At 36.8% G+C, this 16011-nt stretch overlaps 1 protein-coding gene and 1 pseudogene across 2 annotated transcripts in view; both read left to right on the top strand.

Annotated features, from left to right (window-relative positions):
* LOC132525921 (HIG1 domain family member 1A, mitochondrial-like) overlaps positions 1–1591 on the top strand; it is a 34550-nt pseudogene extending 32959 nt beyond the window's left edge.
* Positions 1–16011, top strand: part of GUCY1A2 (guanylate cyclase 1 soluble subunit alpha 2) — a 426619-nt gene that overhangs the window by 403190 nt on the left and 7418 nt on the right. The window lies entirely within an intron of this gene.

A 16011-nucleotide genomic window follows, 5' to 3' on the forward strand; every position in this document is an offset into this window, starting at 1 on the left:
AAAATTTAAAATTAAAAAGAAAAGAAAGAAAGATAGAAGAGAGCAGCCAAACCAAAAATCAAATTCACCAATGATAACAAGTGCTAAAAACTATACTAAAAATTAAAAAAAATAAAGGACAGATAGAAGCCTAGGACAAATGTTAAAAGCAAAGCTATACACACAAAATCACACACAGAAGCATAGGCATACACACTCACAAAAAGAGAAAAAGGGGAAATATATATATATATATATATATATATATAGTTGCTACCAAAGTCCATCTCCTCAATTTGGTATGATTTTTTGTCTATTCAGGTATTCCACAGATGCAGGGTACATCAAGTTGATTGTGGAGATTTAATCCGCTGCTCCTCAGCCTATTGGGAGAAATTTCCCTTTCTTTTCTTTGTTTGCACTACTCCTAGGGTTCAGCTTTGGATTGGCCCCGCCTCTGTGTGTAGGTAACCTGAGAGCGTCTGTTCTTTGCTCAGACAGGATGGGGTTAAAGGAGCAGCTGATTCGGCAGCTCTGGCTCACTCAGGCCGGGGAGAGGGAGGGGTACAGAATGCGGGACGAGCCTGTGGCAGCAGAGGCCAGTGTGACGTTGAACCAGCTTGAGGCACACTGTGTGTTCTCCCGGGGAAGTTGTCCCTGGATCACGGGACCCTGAAGTGGCAGGCTGCACAGGGTCCCAGGAGAGGAGGTGTGGATAGTGACCTGTGATTGCACGCAGGCTTCTTGGTAGCTGCAGCTGCAGCCTTAGTGTCTCATGCCCGTCTCTGGGGTCCATGCTGATAGCCGTGGCTCACTCCCATCTCTGGAGCTCCTTTAAGTCGCACTCTTAATCCCCTCTCCTCGTGCACCAGGAAACAAAGAGGCAAGAAAAAGTCTCTTTCCTCTTCGGCAGCTACAGACTTTTTCCTGGACTCCCTCCCTGCTGGCTGTGGCACACTAGCCCCTTCAGTCTGTGTTCACACAGCCAGCCCCAGTCCTCTCCCTGCAGCCCATAGGTTTTGGATCATTGTGTTTTCATTGTATTTTGTTTCTATTTTTTTATTTCTTCTTTGATGTCTTCAGTGATTTCTTGGTTATTTAGCAGCACACTGTTCAGCCTCCATGTATTGTGGTTTTTACAGTTTTTTCCTGTAATTGATTTCTAACCTCATACCATTGTGTTTGGAAAAGATGATTGATAAAATTTCAATTTTCTTAAATTTTCCAAGGCTTGATTTGTGATCCAAGATGTGATCTCTTCTGGAGAACAGAACCAGAGAACTTAAGTGACTTAAAGAAATCCTGTAGTTCTCAAAAGATCCTTCAATCACTGTCTACCAACACAAATATTTCTCTTTCTTCATATAATGAAGATCATGGATCTAAATTTATTTGAATAGCCAGAGGGGCACAATTTGTCCCCATTGGAATGGCAAGTTTTGCAGCAATCGTTGTGTATGAATTATATAAATTGAAGAGAAGGGAAAATACTAAAATGTCCATTCACCTGATTCACATGTGCCTGGCAACCCAAAGCTTTGTTGCAGGAACAACGACTCTTGGTATGGACTATTCTATGTATCAGGAATTCTGGCCAAAATCTAAACCTTAGAAAAGATGCTGTCTTGGTCTTGTTGATAGTGCTTGCTTTAGTCAGGCATCTTATATTGAGGTTATATATTTATGTTGAAAATAAATTGTTTGAGTGGGTGAGACAATAACATGGTAATTTGAAAGTGGCTTCTTTTTTTGCAGGTTTGATTTGCCTGGTCATGAAATTATTGGTGACTAGCTCACTAACTATGTCATTCAAGGGAATCAAATTAGCACAAAAGAAACATGTCACTTTTACACACACATGATAATGGTAAAATGTCTACCTTCTTAAGCTCTCCTCATGAAATTAGTTCTAAAGAAGCCAATCGTGAAATACTCCTAGCTGCTACAAAATATCACATGCTTTTGATGTTACATAGGAATTCTATTTGTTTTATGGCATTCTGTTTTTAGGACTGGTTGGCTCTTGAAGAACCCTTTCAGAACAATACATAGAATATAATATTATAATATTATAAGCCTCCCCACACTAACCAATTGTGTGTGTTTAAACCAAACATGAAAAGCTGATAATAGAGCTGCTTAGAAGTAGTATTTATTTCAGGATCATACTTGTAAATATGGTAATAACTTAATTATGGATCCTAGTTTTGCTTTTTTGTTATTGCAGAATTTTATTTTGCTGCCGCTATTTTAGAATAATTTTTAAATGTCACCTTCAAGCAGAAATATGTATTTTAAGTGATAATGAAAAGGTAAATGGAAAACACTGTTTAAAGTGTATATAGTATGTTTATTTTCTAAGAATCATAAATATTAAACTAAATAAATTATCTATAATGGAAGTGATTAATGATTTTTGAGCAAGCTGATTTGGTCAGACATTTTATACAAACTTTGGTATACTACAGAATGCTTTATTGCATTTGTGAAGTTCTCTCCTCTAACCTGAATTTATATTCTGTGGTGATAACAAGGGGAATGTAATGTTAATAAAATGTGAACACTTTAAAAGAAAAAAAAGGAAGAATGAGGAAGAGGAGGGTTAAACTCTTGAAGAAGAGAAAAAACTTCACTTTTTGTTTTCTAGTTCCTAAATATTTTCTTCAGGCTGATTTGCCTTCTTTGGGATTGAAGTCATTACAACTTTCTATGTTCTCCTTACAAAGATCTAGGCTAATTCTACTTATGATTGGTTCAGGAATACATCAAATAGAGAACACAGAATTCTTTAAAATTTTTTCTGCATTTAATATTTTAATAATGAAGTCAATGAAGGATTGTTCATTTTAAAAATGTGCATATTTTTTTCCTTCCACTCCATCCTTTGCCTTTTATACAGAAAGACTAGTGTGATATTGGACTTTTTTTTTTTTAACATCTCTATTGGGGCACAATTGCTTCACAATGGTGTGTTAGTTTCTGCCCCACAACAAACTGAATCAGCTATACATACACACACGTTCCCATATCTCTTCCCCCTTGCGTCTCCCTCCCTCCCATCCTCCCCATCCCACCCCTCCAGGCGGTTACAAACCACCGAGCTGATCTCCCTGAACCGCGCGGCTGCTTCCCACCAGCCATCTACCCTACGCTCGGTAGTGTATACACGTCCATGCCCCTCTCTCACCCCATCACAGCTCACCCCTCCTCCTCCCCGTATCCTCAAGTCTGTTCTCTAGTAGGTCTGTGTCCCCATTCCTGTCTTACCCCTAGGTTCTTCATGACATTTTTTTTTCTTAAATTCCATATATATGTGTTAGCATACAGTATTTGTCATTCTCTTTCTGTCTTACTTCACTCTGTATGATAGACTCTAGGTCTATCCACCTCATTACAAATAGCTCAACTTCGTTTCTTTTTATGGCTGAGTAATATTCCATTGTATATATGTGCCACATCTTCTTTATCCATTCACCCGAAGATCAGCACTTAGGTTGTTTCCATCTCCAGCCTATTGTAAATAGAGCTGCAGTGAACATTTTAGTACATGACTCTTTTTGAATTATGGCTTTCTCAGGGTATATGCCCAGTAGTGGGATTGCTGGGTCATATGGTAGTTCTATTTGTAGTTTTTTAAGGAACCTCCATACTGTTCTCCATAGTGGCTGTACCAATTCACATTCCCACCAGCAGTGCAAGAGTGTTCCCTTTTCTCCACACCCTCTGCACAATTTATGGTTTCTAGATTTTTTGATGATGGCCATTCTGACTGGTGTGAGATGATACCTCATTGTAGTTTTAATTTGCATTTCTCTAATGGTTAATGATGTTGAGCATTCTTTCATGTGTTTGTTGGCAGTCTGTATATCTTCTTTGCAGAAATGTCTATATAGGTCTTCTGCCCCTTTTTGGATTGGGTTATTTGATTTTTTGTTATTGAGCTGCTTGTAAATTTTGGAAATTATTCCTTTGTCACTTGCTTCATTTGCAAATATGTTCACCCATTCTGAGGGTTGTCTTTTAGTCTTGTTTAGGGTTTCCTTTGCTGTGCAAAATCTTTGAAGTTTCATTAGGTCCCATTTGTTTATTTTTGTTTTTATTTCCATTTCTCTAGGAGGTGGGTCAAAAAGGATGTTGCTGTGATTTATGTCATACAGTGTTCTGCCTATATTTTCCTCTAAGAGTTTGGTAGTTTCTGGCCTTACATTTAGGTCTTTAATCCATTTTGAGCTTATTTTTGTGTATGGTGTTAGGGAGTGATCTAATCTCATATTTTTACATGTACCTGCCCAGTTTTCCCAGCCCACTTATTGAAGAGGCTGACCTTTCCCCACTGTACATTCCTGCTTCCTTTATCAAAGATAAGGTGACCATATGTGTGTGTGTTTATCTCTGGGCATTCTATCCTTTTCCATTGATCTATCTTTCTGTTTTTGTGCCAGTACCATACTGTCTTGAATACTGTAGCTTTGTAGTATAGTCAAAGTCAGGGAGCCTGATTCCTCCAGCTCCATTTTTCGCTCTCAAGATTGCTTTGGTTATTCAGGGTCTTTTGTGTTTCCATACAAATTGTGAAAGTTTTTGTACTAGTTCTGTGAAAAATGCCAGCGGTAGTTTGATAGGGATTGCATTGAATCTGTAGATTGCTTTGGGTAGTAGAGTCATTTTCACAATGTTGATTCTTCCAATCCAAGAACATGGTATATCTCTCCCTCTATTTGTATCATCTTTAATTTCTTTCACCAGTGTCATAATTTTCTGGATACAGGTCTTTTGTCTCCTTATGTAGTTTTATTCCTAGATATTTTATTCTTTGTGTTGCAATGGTAAATGGGAGTGTTTTCTTGATTTCATTTTCAGATTTTTCATCATTAGTGTACAAGAATGCCAGAGATTTCTGTGCATTAATTTTGTATCCTGCTACTTTACCAAATTCATTGATTAGCTCTAATAGTTTGCTGGTAGCATCTTTAGGACACTCTATGTATAGTATCATGTCATCTGCAAACAGTGACAGCTTTACTTCTTCTTTTCTGATTTGGATTCCTTTTATTTCCTTTTCTTCTCTGATTGCTGCAGCTATAACTTCCAAAACTATGTTGAATAAGAGTGGTGAGAGTGGGCAACCTTGTCTTTTTCCTGATCTTAGTGGAAATGCTTTCAGTTTTTCACCATTGAGGATGATGTTGGCTGTCAGTTTCTCATATATGGCCTTTATTAAGTTGAGGAAAGTTCCCTCTATGCCTACTTTCTGCAGGGTTTTTATCATAAATGGGTGCTGAATTTTGTCAAAAGCTTTCTCTGCATCTATTGAGATGATCATATGGTTTCTCTCCTTCAATTTGTTAATATGGTTTATCACATTGATTGATTTGCATATATTGAAGAATCCTTGCATTCCTGGAATAAACCCCACTTGATCATGGTGTATGATCCTTTTAATGTGCTGTTGGATTCTGTTTGCTAGTATTTTGTGAGCATTTTTGCATCTATGTTCATCAGTGATATTGGCCTGTAGTTTTCTTTCTTCGTGACATCCTTGTCTGGTTTTGGTATGAAGGTGATGGTGGCCTCATAGAATGAATTTGGGAGTGTTCCTCCCTCTGCTATATTTTGGAAGAGTTTGAGAAGGATAGGTATTAACGCTTCTCTAAATGTTTGATAGAATTCACCTGTGAAGCCATCTGGTCCTGGGCTTTTATTTGTTGGAAGATTTTTAATCACAGTTTCAATTTCAGTGCCTGTGATTGGTTTGTTCTTATTTTCTATATCTTCCTGATTCAGTCTTGGCAGGTTGTGGATTTCTAAGAATTTGTCCCTTTCTTCCAGGTTGTCCATTTTATTTGCATAGAGTTGCTGGTAGTAATCTCTCATGATTTTTTGTATTTCTGCAGTGCCAGTTGTTACTTCTCCTTTTTCATTTCTAATTCTATTGATTTGAGTCTTCTCCCTTTTTCTCTTGATGAGTCTGGCCAATGTTTTATCCATTTTGTTTATCTTCTCAAAGAACCAGCTTTTAATTTTATTGATCTTTGCTTCATTTCCTTCATTTCTTTTTCATTTATTTCTGATCTGATTTTTATGATTTCTTTCCTTCTGCTAACTTTGGGGTTTTTTTTGTTCTACTTTCTCTAATTGCTTTAGGTGCAAGGTTAGGTTATTTATTCTAGATGTTTCCTGTTTCTTAAGGTGGGCTTGTATCACTATAAACTTCCTTCTTAGAACTGCTTTTGCTGCATCCCATAGGTTTTGGGTCGTCATGTCTCCATTGTCATTTGTTTCTAGGTATTTTTTTATTTCCTCTTTGATTTCTTCAGTGATCACTTGCTTATGAAGTAGTGTATTGTTTAGCCACCATGTGTTTGTATTTTTTACAGATCTTTTCCTGTAATTGATATCTAGTCTCATAGCGTTGTGTTCGGAAAAGATACTTGATACAATTTCAATTTTCTTAAATTTACCAAGGCTTGATTTGTGACCCAAGATATGATCTATCCTGGAGAATGTTCCATGAGCCCTTGAGAAAAATGTGCATTCTGTTGTTTTTGGGTGGAGTGTCCTATAAATATCAATTAAGTCCATCTTGTTTAATGTATCATTTAAAGCTTGTGTTTCCTTATTTATTTTCATTTTGGATGCTCTGTCCATTGGTGAAAGTGGGGTGTTAAAGTCCCCTACTATGAATGTGTTACTGTCGATTTCCCCTTTTATGGCTGTCAGTATCTTCCTTATGTATTGAGGTGTTCCTATGTTGGGTGCATAAATATTTACAATTGTTATATCTTCTTCTTGGATTGATCCCTTGATCATTATGTAGTGTCCTTCTTTGTCTCTTCTAATAATCTTTATTTTAAAGTCTATTTTTTCTGATATGTGAATTGCTACCTCAGCTTTCTTTTGCTTTCCATTTGCATGGAATATCTTTTTCCATCCCCTTACTTTCAGTCTGTATGTGTCTCTAGGTCTGAAGTGGGTCTCTTGTAGACAGCATATATATGGGTCTTGTTTTTGTATCCATTCAGCCAATCTATGTCTTTTGGTGGGAGCATTTAGTCCTGGACTTATTTTTTTTTAATTATTTTGATCAAAGGAGTAAAAAATGTGAAGAAATTATTTAATTTATAAGAACTGATTACAGTTAATTTTTCTAATCTCTCATTTGCCACCTCTTTTTGAAATTTTGCCTGTAGACATGTAATTCTTCTTTGTGTTTTTAATTTTAACTCTCTTTGATTTTTAGTCTGTTAAATGGAGATTTTAGGCTTTTACAGCTGAAAATTGACAATGTCCACAGAAACCAATGGAGCAGAATTATCTTCAGCTATTCAGTATCCTAAAATTAAGAATTTAAGAAGCGCTTGTTTTGCCATCCAAATAAGAAACACATACCAGAATGTGCACTCCCTAGCAAGCACCAGGCACACAGACTGTGGAATTTATAATAAGCACACTTTGCTATGAATACTTAACACAATGTGGTTGCAAAAAGAAATGAGCCAGGGTGTCACAGAGAGCCTCTATGGCTCTCTGCCTTATACTTTTCAGGGACATATAGGGAAACTGTCCCCTTTTGAAAACTTGTCCATTAACTTGAATTTTAAAACCCACAAACATGTTTCTATAAAATTGCTACAAAACCTGCAACTTAAAATCTTTGTAACCTTAAAATGCATACAGATTTGGTGAGCTCCTTCTGTTTATTTCATAGTAAGCCAGATTCTTACTTTCCTTATTTGGACAGGAGTGTTATTTCCAAAGAATGAATTGTTGAATTTCAAGGGATTTTAGGCTGTCTGATTCAATAACTATAGTTTTATTGGGCTTATTTTCAAACTGTATCAGATTTTGGAGCAGTGAAGCATAAAGCAGAAATACAGAGCAGAACTTTTATTCCACTCCGATGGAAAGAAGAAGGTGAATAGGAAAAATTGGGAACTACAAAATACTTAGAAAACCACAAAGAATTTTTACCTTTTTTTATTTTCTTTTCTCAGAACTGTTATCCTTCCCCATCACTCAAAGACGTAGTGTCTAATGCCATCATAACAGACTCCAAATGCATTCTTTTGCAAAAAGATATTCAGGTAATTAGCAACAGTAGAAAATTCTAATTTAACATTGCAGATTGAACACCTGAGTTTTCATTAATCTTTTCTGAAATGGTAGGAAAATGATAGTAAAAATATAAAACAAGTATAATCCTCTCCCAACATATACATACAAAAAAGGGAAAAGGAGTTAACAATGGAAGAGAGCAAGATGAAAAGTGTATACTTTAGTGGTATTTGGCTTAGTACAGAGGGGAACAATGATGTCTCAAGTCTTACAGAAGAAGGTACAGATAAGAAGCAAGCTTATACACTCTAACTCTAAATATCAGCTTATTCAGAAAAAGGGAGAAACTAATTAAAGGATTAATTTACAAAGTCCAACACATAACTGAGAGAAATTTCAGAAAAATACAAGAAGTAAAAACAACCCCAGGTATTTTAAGATGGAAAAGATTTAATACAGTGAATGATATGCTTACAGAACCATGAAAGGGGGAAAAAAGAGCAGATTCTAAGCTGGGTATCTTGAAATGAGGCCAGCAAATATAAAATTGGCTAGTTAAGCCTCTGATGTCACTACTGGAGTTATAATGGTCTAGGTCTGGAGCCATGGCCACAGCCATACTAAGCTTTGAATCTCAGGAAGCTGAAAAGTGGTTGCCTAAATGTTCATTCCAGCGATTAGGAGGTTGGGTGAAAAAGTCACCACTACTGGGCCATTTTCCTGATACTCAGGAAACTAGAAACTGGAGCCTTCTTCTGCAAAATTCTAATCTGATAGCCAGGGTTAATAGTCAGTTGCCAGAAGAAAATGGAATCAACTTCACTTCTGACATTCAAATCTTGAACGAGTGACTCTAATTGTAGGAACCTAATAATCACTCAGAAACTTAGTTGTGAGGATTTTGAAAAATGTGGTTTCTAGCTGGGTAGCCATGTGCTCATCTAAAACTCTATTATTTAGTAAGAATAGATTTGGGAGGGACAAATAACTCTAGAAGTATACAATAGTTTATTTTCCTTGAGATATTGAATGAAAATGGCTCTAAATTTGAGCAGGTGAAACAGGGGGACTAAGTAACAGTCTATATACTGAACAGTGAGATTCCCAGTTCATTTCCTCCATTTAACTTCCAGAATGCTGGAAGCCAGGTTTAATGTCACAGGCGTGATTGGAACATTGTTACTTGGACAAATTAACCCAAGGGAAAAATGCTAAAAATATTGATATTTGGGAGCCCTAATGAAATGCCCAAAAGAAACCCACAATTTTATAAAATCTTGCCACACATAAAGCTTCCAATCAGATTGTACTGTATCACAGTTAAGTAAAAGGGACTTCCAATGATATTAGTCATTTTTGAATGTCTTTAATATGAAAGAGAAAAACCAAAATAAGCAAGCAAACAACAACAACCAAAAAAAAAGAAAATCCCAGCAACAAGTAGTCAATAATCATTTGGAGGAAATGGAGGCAATATAGAGAACAGAAGAAAATCAAAAAGGATGATTAATATTATCATAGATTTAAGATTGTAAGTAAGAACAAAACACTTAAAAAATGAAACAATCATATAACAAATATGAGCTCTTGGAAATTAAAAATATAATACCTGAAGTTATAAAATTGTTTTAAAATCCTTGTGAGGATTACAAGATAATATTAGAGGAAATCATACAGAAAGTAGAATAGAAAAATGACCAAGTAAATCACAGAGAAAAGAAAACAACTGGAGGATCAATTTACCAAGTCCAATATATAACTAAGCAGAAATCCAGAAAGAAAAATACAGAATAAATGTAAAAAATTATCAACAAAATAACAAAAAAATTCTCAAAAATGAAAGATATAACTTGTATATCAAAAGGTTCCACTAATGGTCATTTTACTGAATAAAAAGATGCACTGAGGCACCATTATCATTAATTTTTATAAAACCAGAGACAGAAAGATGATGATGATGATGATAAAAGAGAGAGAGAGAGACTGACAGAAAGTTTATACCCACCTGAACAGGAAATGGAATGACAACTGACTTTTTAGCAGCAAAATATTGAGGAGAAGATAATTTCCAATCAAGAATTTAATGATGCATCAAACTAATCAAGTTGAGAAGAGAACAAAATAAAGATATTTCAGATATTCAGTCTTCAAAAAGTCACTATCCTCAAAAAAAAAAAAAAGTCACTATCCTCATATGCTTTCTAGGCCTCAGCTCTGCAAAATGCCTCATATATTATTGTCTCTTGCCTTGGTCTTAATGAATTCTTCTGTGAGCAGTAGCATTGAAATGAATAGATAAGTTTGTAATTACTTTGGTACATAGCATTCTGAGTTGTTGCTCTCTTATAACTTTGCATATTACACAGGTTTTTTTAGTTGTTGAAACAAACAAAAGATTTTCCAATCTTGCATGATGATCTCAAACATGCAGATGTTAGAGGACTGCACATCTAGTTGGTCACTATTAGAGACTGGAAATACATCTATTAATTTCAGCAAGGTTTGTTTTGTCTAGGGAGTTACCCATGACATCAACTCAGCTAAAACAAACAAACAAAAAAAAAACACTTTATGAAAAGACATTTTCAGCAAAAATAAAAGTTCCTTCTTTCCATCTCAGTCCTCTCCTGCCCCATAACTATTACAATCAAAACCAGCAATGCATTTGTTCAGCACCTAGCTCTTAGAAGGCATTTAGGAACTAACTGTTGACCAGCTAACTGCTGAAGTCATTGACCAGAAGACTGCATGAAGGTAAAGACTGGCTTGAGAATTGTATTACTGGTTATCTTTCCTAATTCTACAGTCTTGGAGTACTATGAGAAATGCACATAGCAAACAGCCCTAAAGGCCTCCCTAATTAGCAATCAAATCAAAGTATAGATTTGGAGTAAAAGGAATAGAGTAATAAAAGATCAAATTCTAACCTAAGCCATTAGTTTAGAATAATAAACCATTAGGTTAGAATAATATATGACCATCAACCTGTGTATATGACAATTATACATATGTCATATATATGTATATATGACAACCTGTATATATGACTGTATATATGACAATGAAGTATGATCTGAAAAAGACAATAAATCCTAGAATACGATGCCTGAAATTTCACTGTTACAACTTGATTACTTTTTTATAACTCTGGATCTTATGTTAAAATGGAAATTACATTTAGTTCATTTGTACTTCAGTGTAATTTAGTTTCAGGTCCTTTTCTGAGACAGAATACAGGAGAGCACAACGCTTAGTGAAAACAAGGGGTAATGGGCATTCAAACAAGAGCTGAAGGAATCAGAGAACAGCTTCATTACACAGCAGTGAGGGAGCAGCTTCATGGACCTCCATGGAGGTCCGTGGCATGCTTGAGGGCAATCCGATGATCCGAAGAAGCAGTTAATTTTCATCTTGAAAATCAATTTGTAGAAAAAATTCTGTTGAGAAGAGGAAGGGTGACAGGCATGTAAACTAGGATTTGTGTGGCTTCTGAGCACTTGTTAAACATGTTGAAATTCCCAAGTTGTATATCAACCACTTAGGGATTCGAGCTTTATGTAGAGTTTTATGTAGAGTTTTATGTAGATTTATGTAGAGTTTAAGCTTCCATATCAGTCCTGAGCTGCTGAAGAAATGAACTTCTAGGCAAAGCTTTAGAGCCAGCCCAGGGACCTGGACTTAATAAAGCATATCAGAAGGGTCAGAAGTTCTGAGGTGATCAGTGTATAAATTCTTAATCCCTGTATACACATTTGATCATTTATTTATCACCATGACTCATCATGACCAGGTGTGCTGTGTGAAATGTTTCCCCCAACCTCCTGCACAGACCCGCCAGTAATTCATTCAGATTTTCCTATTGGAAATCATCTGAATATTGCACTTCAGTGTTTATATATAAAAAAACTTGCTAAATACTGGATATCATAGGAGTTTGATCAATTTATCCTTATGTGCTCTCATTTCTATAATTAAAATTTAAAACTGTATTTAGTTTATTTATACCAAAACATATACTTATAAAAGAATAAAACTCCATAAAAGTTGATGCATTTGTGATTTTAGCACAGTATATATGAGATGAATTTAAAATGTCAAGAAATTAATTCATTATTAAAAGTTTCCTCCTAGACAAAGTCCAGTGAATTATTTAAGTTGTGGCATCCAAAGTCACTACTGCACCCTCTTTCAGTCATTTACAAGGGTTTTCATAGAAGTTATCCCAATTTTATTATTCATTGCCATAAAAATCTCAATTATAGCAAAATATAAAGACCTTAGTAAGGCAAACAAACTGTAAAGATAGCAAAATTAGGGGGCTTAACATGTAGGAATAGAGAAATGTAGTTTATGTAGAATCCTATTTGTTGATAATGGGCCTTTAAGGAAACTTGTTGGAAAGATTGAGCTTATGGCTCTACTTTATAATTAGTGGAAGTGAACTTCATTGCTCTGGTTCTAGAATTTTGTACTAAGATCCACAGTCATCATTTCTCCCTTTACCCTACAGAATTTCCTCTTTTGGATTTTATCATATGTTGTACCATATGCTGGCTTTTATTCTTAATTTGTGTCATCAGTATTTCTTGCCCTTTAAATTTTATATTAACATATTCTGTGCATGTCCACTTACTCTCTTCCATTCAGAGGACTACTTCAGCATGTTACAAGCACTCAACAAGTGTCTATTGATTGATTGGCATCATTGATACCCACATGTTGCACACTGATGACTGTTCTGAGCTAAGAAAAATTATTCTGGAATTCAATTCTAAATTAAACTATTGTTTAGGGAATTTTACATTTTTTTCTTCTGAAGTAACTGATTGTATATTATATGTAAAGACAATCAACATCTATAAAAACAAAAAGAAAGCAAACAGTACTAAAATGACTTCCATTCTGATTGTGATGTAAAGCTATCTCTAGAGATGTGATGTAAAGCTATCTTAAAGAGAAGTGGCCAAGATGTAGAGTAAGAAGACCCTGAGCTCACCTCCTTCTATGGGCACACCAAATTTACAACTATTTACAGAGCAACTATTGATGAGAACAACCTGAAGCCTAGCAGAGAATATTTTATACAATTAAAGCTATGAAAAATGAACCACAATGATATGGATAGAAGAGACAGACATGCACTGTAGTCAAGACCCATACCCCTAGGTAGATGACCCAGAAAAGGGAGGATATTTACAATTGCAGAGTTTCTCCCCAAGGAGCAAGGGATCCAAGCTCAACATTGGGCTCCCAAACCCCATATGGGCTTCTCAGTCCAGGGATCCTACACTTGGAAGACAAACCCCCAGATTGTTTGGCTTTAAAGAGCAATGGGGCTTACTTTTGGGAGAGACAGAGGGCTGTAGAAATAGACACCACATTTAAAGGGTTAATGCAAAATCACGTGCTCTGGGACCCAGGGCAGAAACAGTAATTTGAAAGGACCCATTTGCTGTTCTTGGAGAGCTTCCAAGAGAAGTAGGAGACACCTGGGACTCTATCTACTACAAGGACACTGGTGGTTCTGACCAGTACCATTTTGGAATCTTCCCTCTAGCTTTTAACCACTGGGACTCAGCCAGTCAGCACCAGTCCTGGGAAGCCAAAGGCCAAGCAGCTACCTGTGTGGGGATAAAATCTCACTCACCAGCAGGTTGGCTGCTGTAGGAACCTCTGAGCTCCAGCTGCCCCGGGACACGGTTCCACCCAACCGTAGGATGACATCAGCCCCAGGTCACCCTGGGCTCTGGCCCACCTAACAACAGGCAGATGCAAGCCCAGGACCACTGCAGCCTTACAACCACCTGTTTCAACCTGACCCACCCACAAGCAGGTTGGAACCAGAACCAGACTCAAGATCTGCTGAATTCTGTCCTGTCCACCAGTGGGTCAACATTAGTTTCTGGACACTTTGGTGCTCTCAGCCAACTACCCTAGGATCTGGTCTCTCCCAGCAGCAGGTTGACACTAGCGATGGGGTCTTTAACCCTTCAGCCAGCCACCACAGGACTTGGTCTCCCCCACCAGTGGGCCGGCACTAGCCCCAGGAATACCCAGGGTTCTGTATCCAACTGGTTCCTAACACAGCCCTGCCACCAGCAGACCAGCACTAGGAATGGAAGTTCCCAGTTGATGCAGCCAAACATGCCAGGACCCAGCCCTATCTACCAGTGGCCTACAGCCTTTACCCTAGTCAGAGTCTGGCAACCAACTGGACCTGGGACCAGCCATGCCTACCAGTACACCCACAGTAGCCAGTCCACCACAACAGAAGGGCCTATTTAGCCCACATAGAGAGCACCCCTAGAGCATATAGCTCTGGTAACCAAAGGGGAGTGTGCTGCTGGGCCCCATATGTCATCTCCTAATAAGATCACTTCTCCAAGATTGAGAAACATAACCAATCTACCAAATACATAAAAATAAAAACAGACAATTAGGCAAAATGAGGCAAAAGAGGAATATGTTCCAGAGGAAAGAGAAATATAAAATCCCAGAAGAACTAAATGAAGTTCAAGATAAGGAATCTACCTGAAAAAGAGTTTAAGGTAATGATCATAAAGATATTCAAAGAATAGGGAAGAAAAATGAATGAAAAAAGTAAGAAGTTAGGGGCTTCCCTGGTGGCGCAGTGGTTGGGAGTCCGCCTGCCAATGCAGTAGACATGAGTTCATGTCCCAGTCCGGGAAGATCCCATATGCCACGGAGCGGCTGGGCCCATGAGCCATGGCCACTGAGCCTGTGCGTCCGGAGCCTGTGCTCCACAATGGGAGAGGCCACAACAGTGAGAGGCCCATGTACCGCAAAAAAAAAAAAAAAGTAAGATGTTAAAAGTTTTCAACAAAGAGTTAGGAAATGTGAAGAAGAATGAAACAGACCTGAAGAATACAATAACTGAAATAAAAATACACAAGAAGAAATCAAGAGTAGATTAGATGATACAGAAAAATGAGTCAGTGGACTGGAAGACAGAGTAGTGGAAATCACTCATGATGAACAGAAAAAGAATTTTTAAAAAAGAAGTGAGCTTAAGAAACCTCAGTGACAACATCAAGCATATTATTAACATTATAGGGGTCCAAGTAGAAGAAGAGAGAGAGAAACAGGCAGAGAATACATATGAAGAACTAATAACTGAAAACTTCCCTAACCTAGGACTGTCAACAGACATCCAGGTCCAAGAAACACAGAAAGTCACAAACAAGATCAACACAAAGAGGACCAGACCAAGACACACTGTAATTAAAATGGCAAAAGTTAAAGATAAAGAACATTAAAGCAGCAAGGGAAAAGCAACGTGTTATGTACAAGGGAATTCCCATAAGACTATCAGCTGACTCTGCAGGCCAGAAGGGAGTGGCATGATATATTTAAAGTGATGAATGGAAAAAGCCTGCAACCAATAATACTCTACCTGGCAAGCTCTTTTCAGATTTGATGGAGAAATCAAAAGTTTTACAGACAATAAAAAGCTAAAAAAGTTCAACACCAAAAACCAGTTTTACAAGAAATGCTAAAGGACCTTCTCTAAACAGAAAAGAAGAGGTCAAAACTAGAAGCATGAAAATTACAAAGAGAAAAATCTCATTGGAAAAGGCAAATATACCGTAAAGGTAGTAAATCAACTATGTATAAAACAAGAAGTTTAAAAGTAGTAAAACCAAACTGCATAATAATAAGTAGTTAAGGGATACACAAAACAAATTGATGTAAAATATGTTTGAAACAGTGAATGTGGGGGAGAAAAATTCAGGGTTGTTAAGATGTGTTTGAACTTAGAGATCAATAATGTAATATAATCATGTACGTATATTTTGCTATATATAAACCTCATGGTAATCACAAACCAAAAATCTATATAGATACATAAACACAAAAAAAGAGAAAGGAATCCAAACATTAAAGATAATCATCAAATCACAAGGGAAAAAAGCAAAGAAGAAAAATGGAACAAAAAAGAACTACAAAAACTACCCC

Source organism: Lagenorhynchus albirostris, chromosome 9, assembly GCF_949774975.1.
Source record: "Lagenorhynchus albirostris chromosome 9, mLagAlb1.1, whole genome shotgun sequence".
NCBI classification, from domain to species: domain Eukaryota; kingdom Metazoa; phylum Chordata; class Mammalia; order Artiodactyla; family Delphinidae; genus Lagenorhynchus; species Lagenorhynchus albirostris.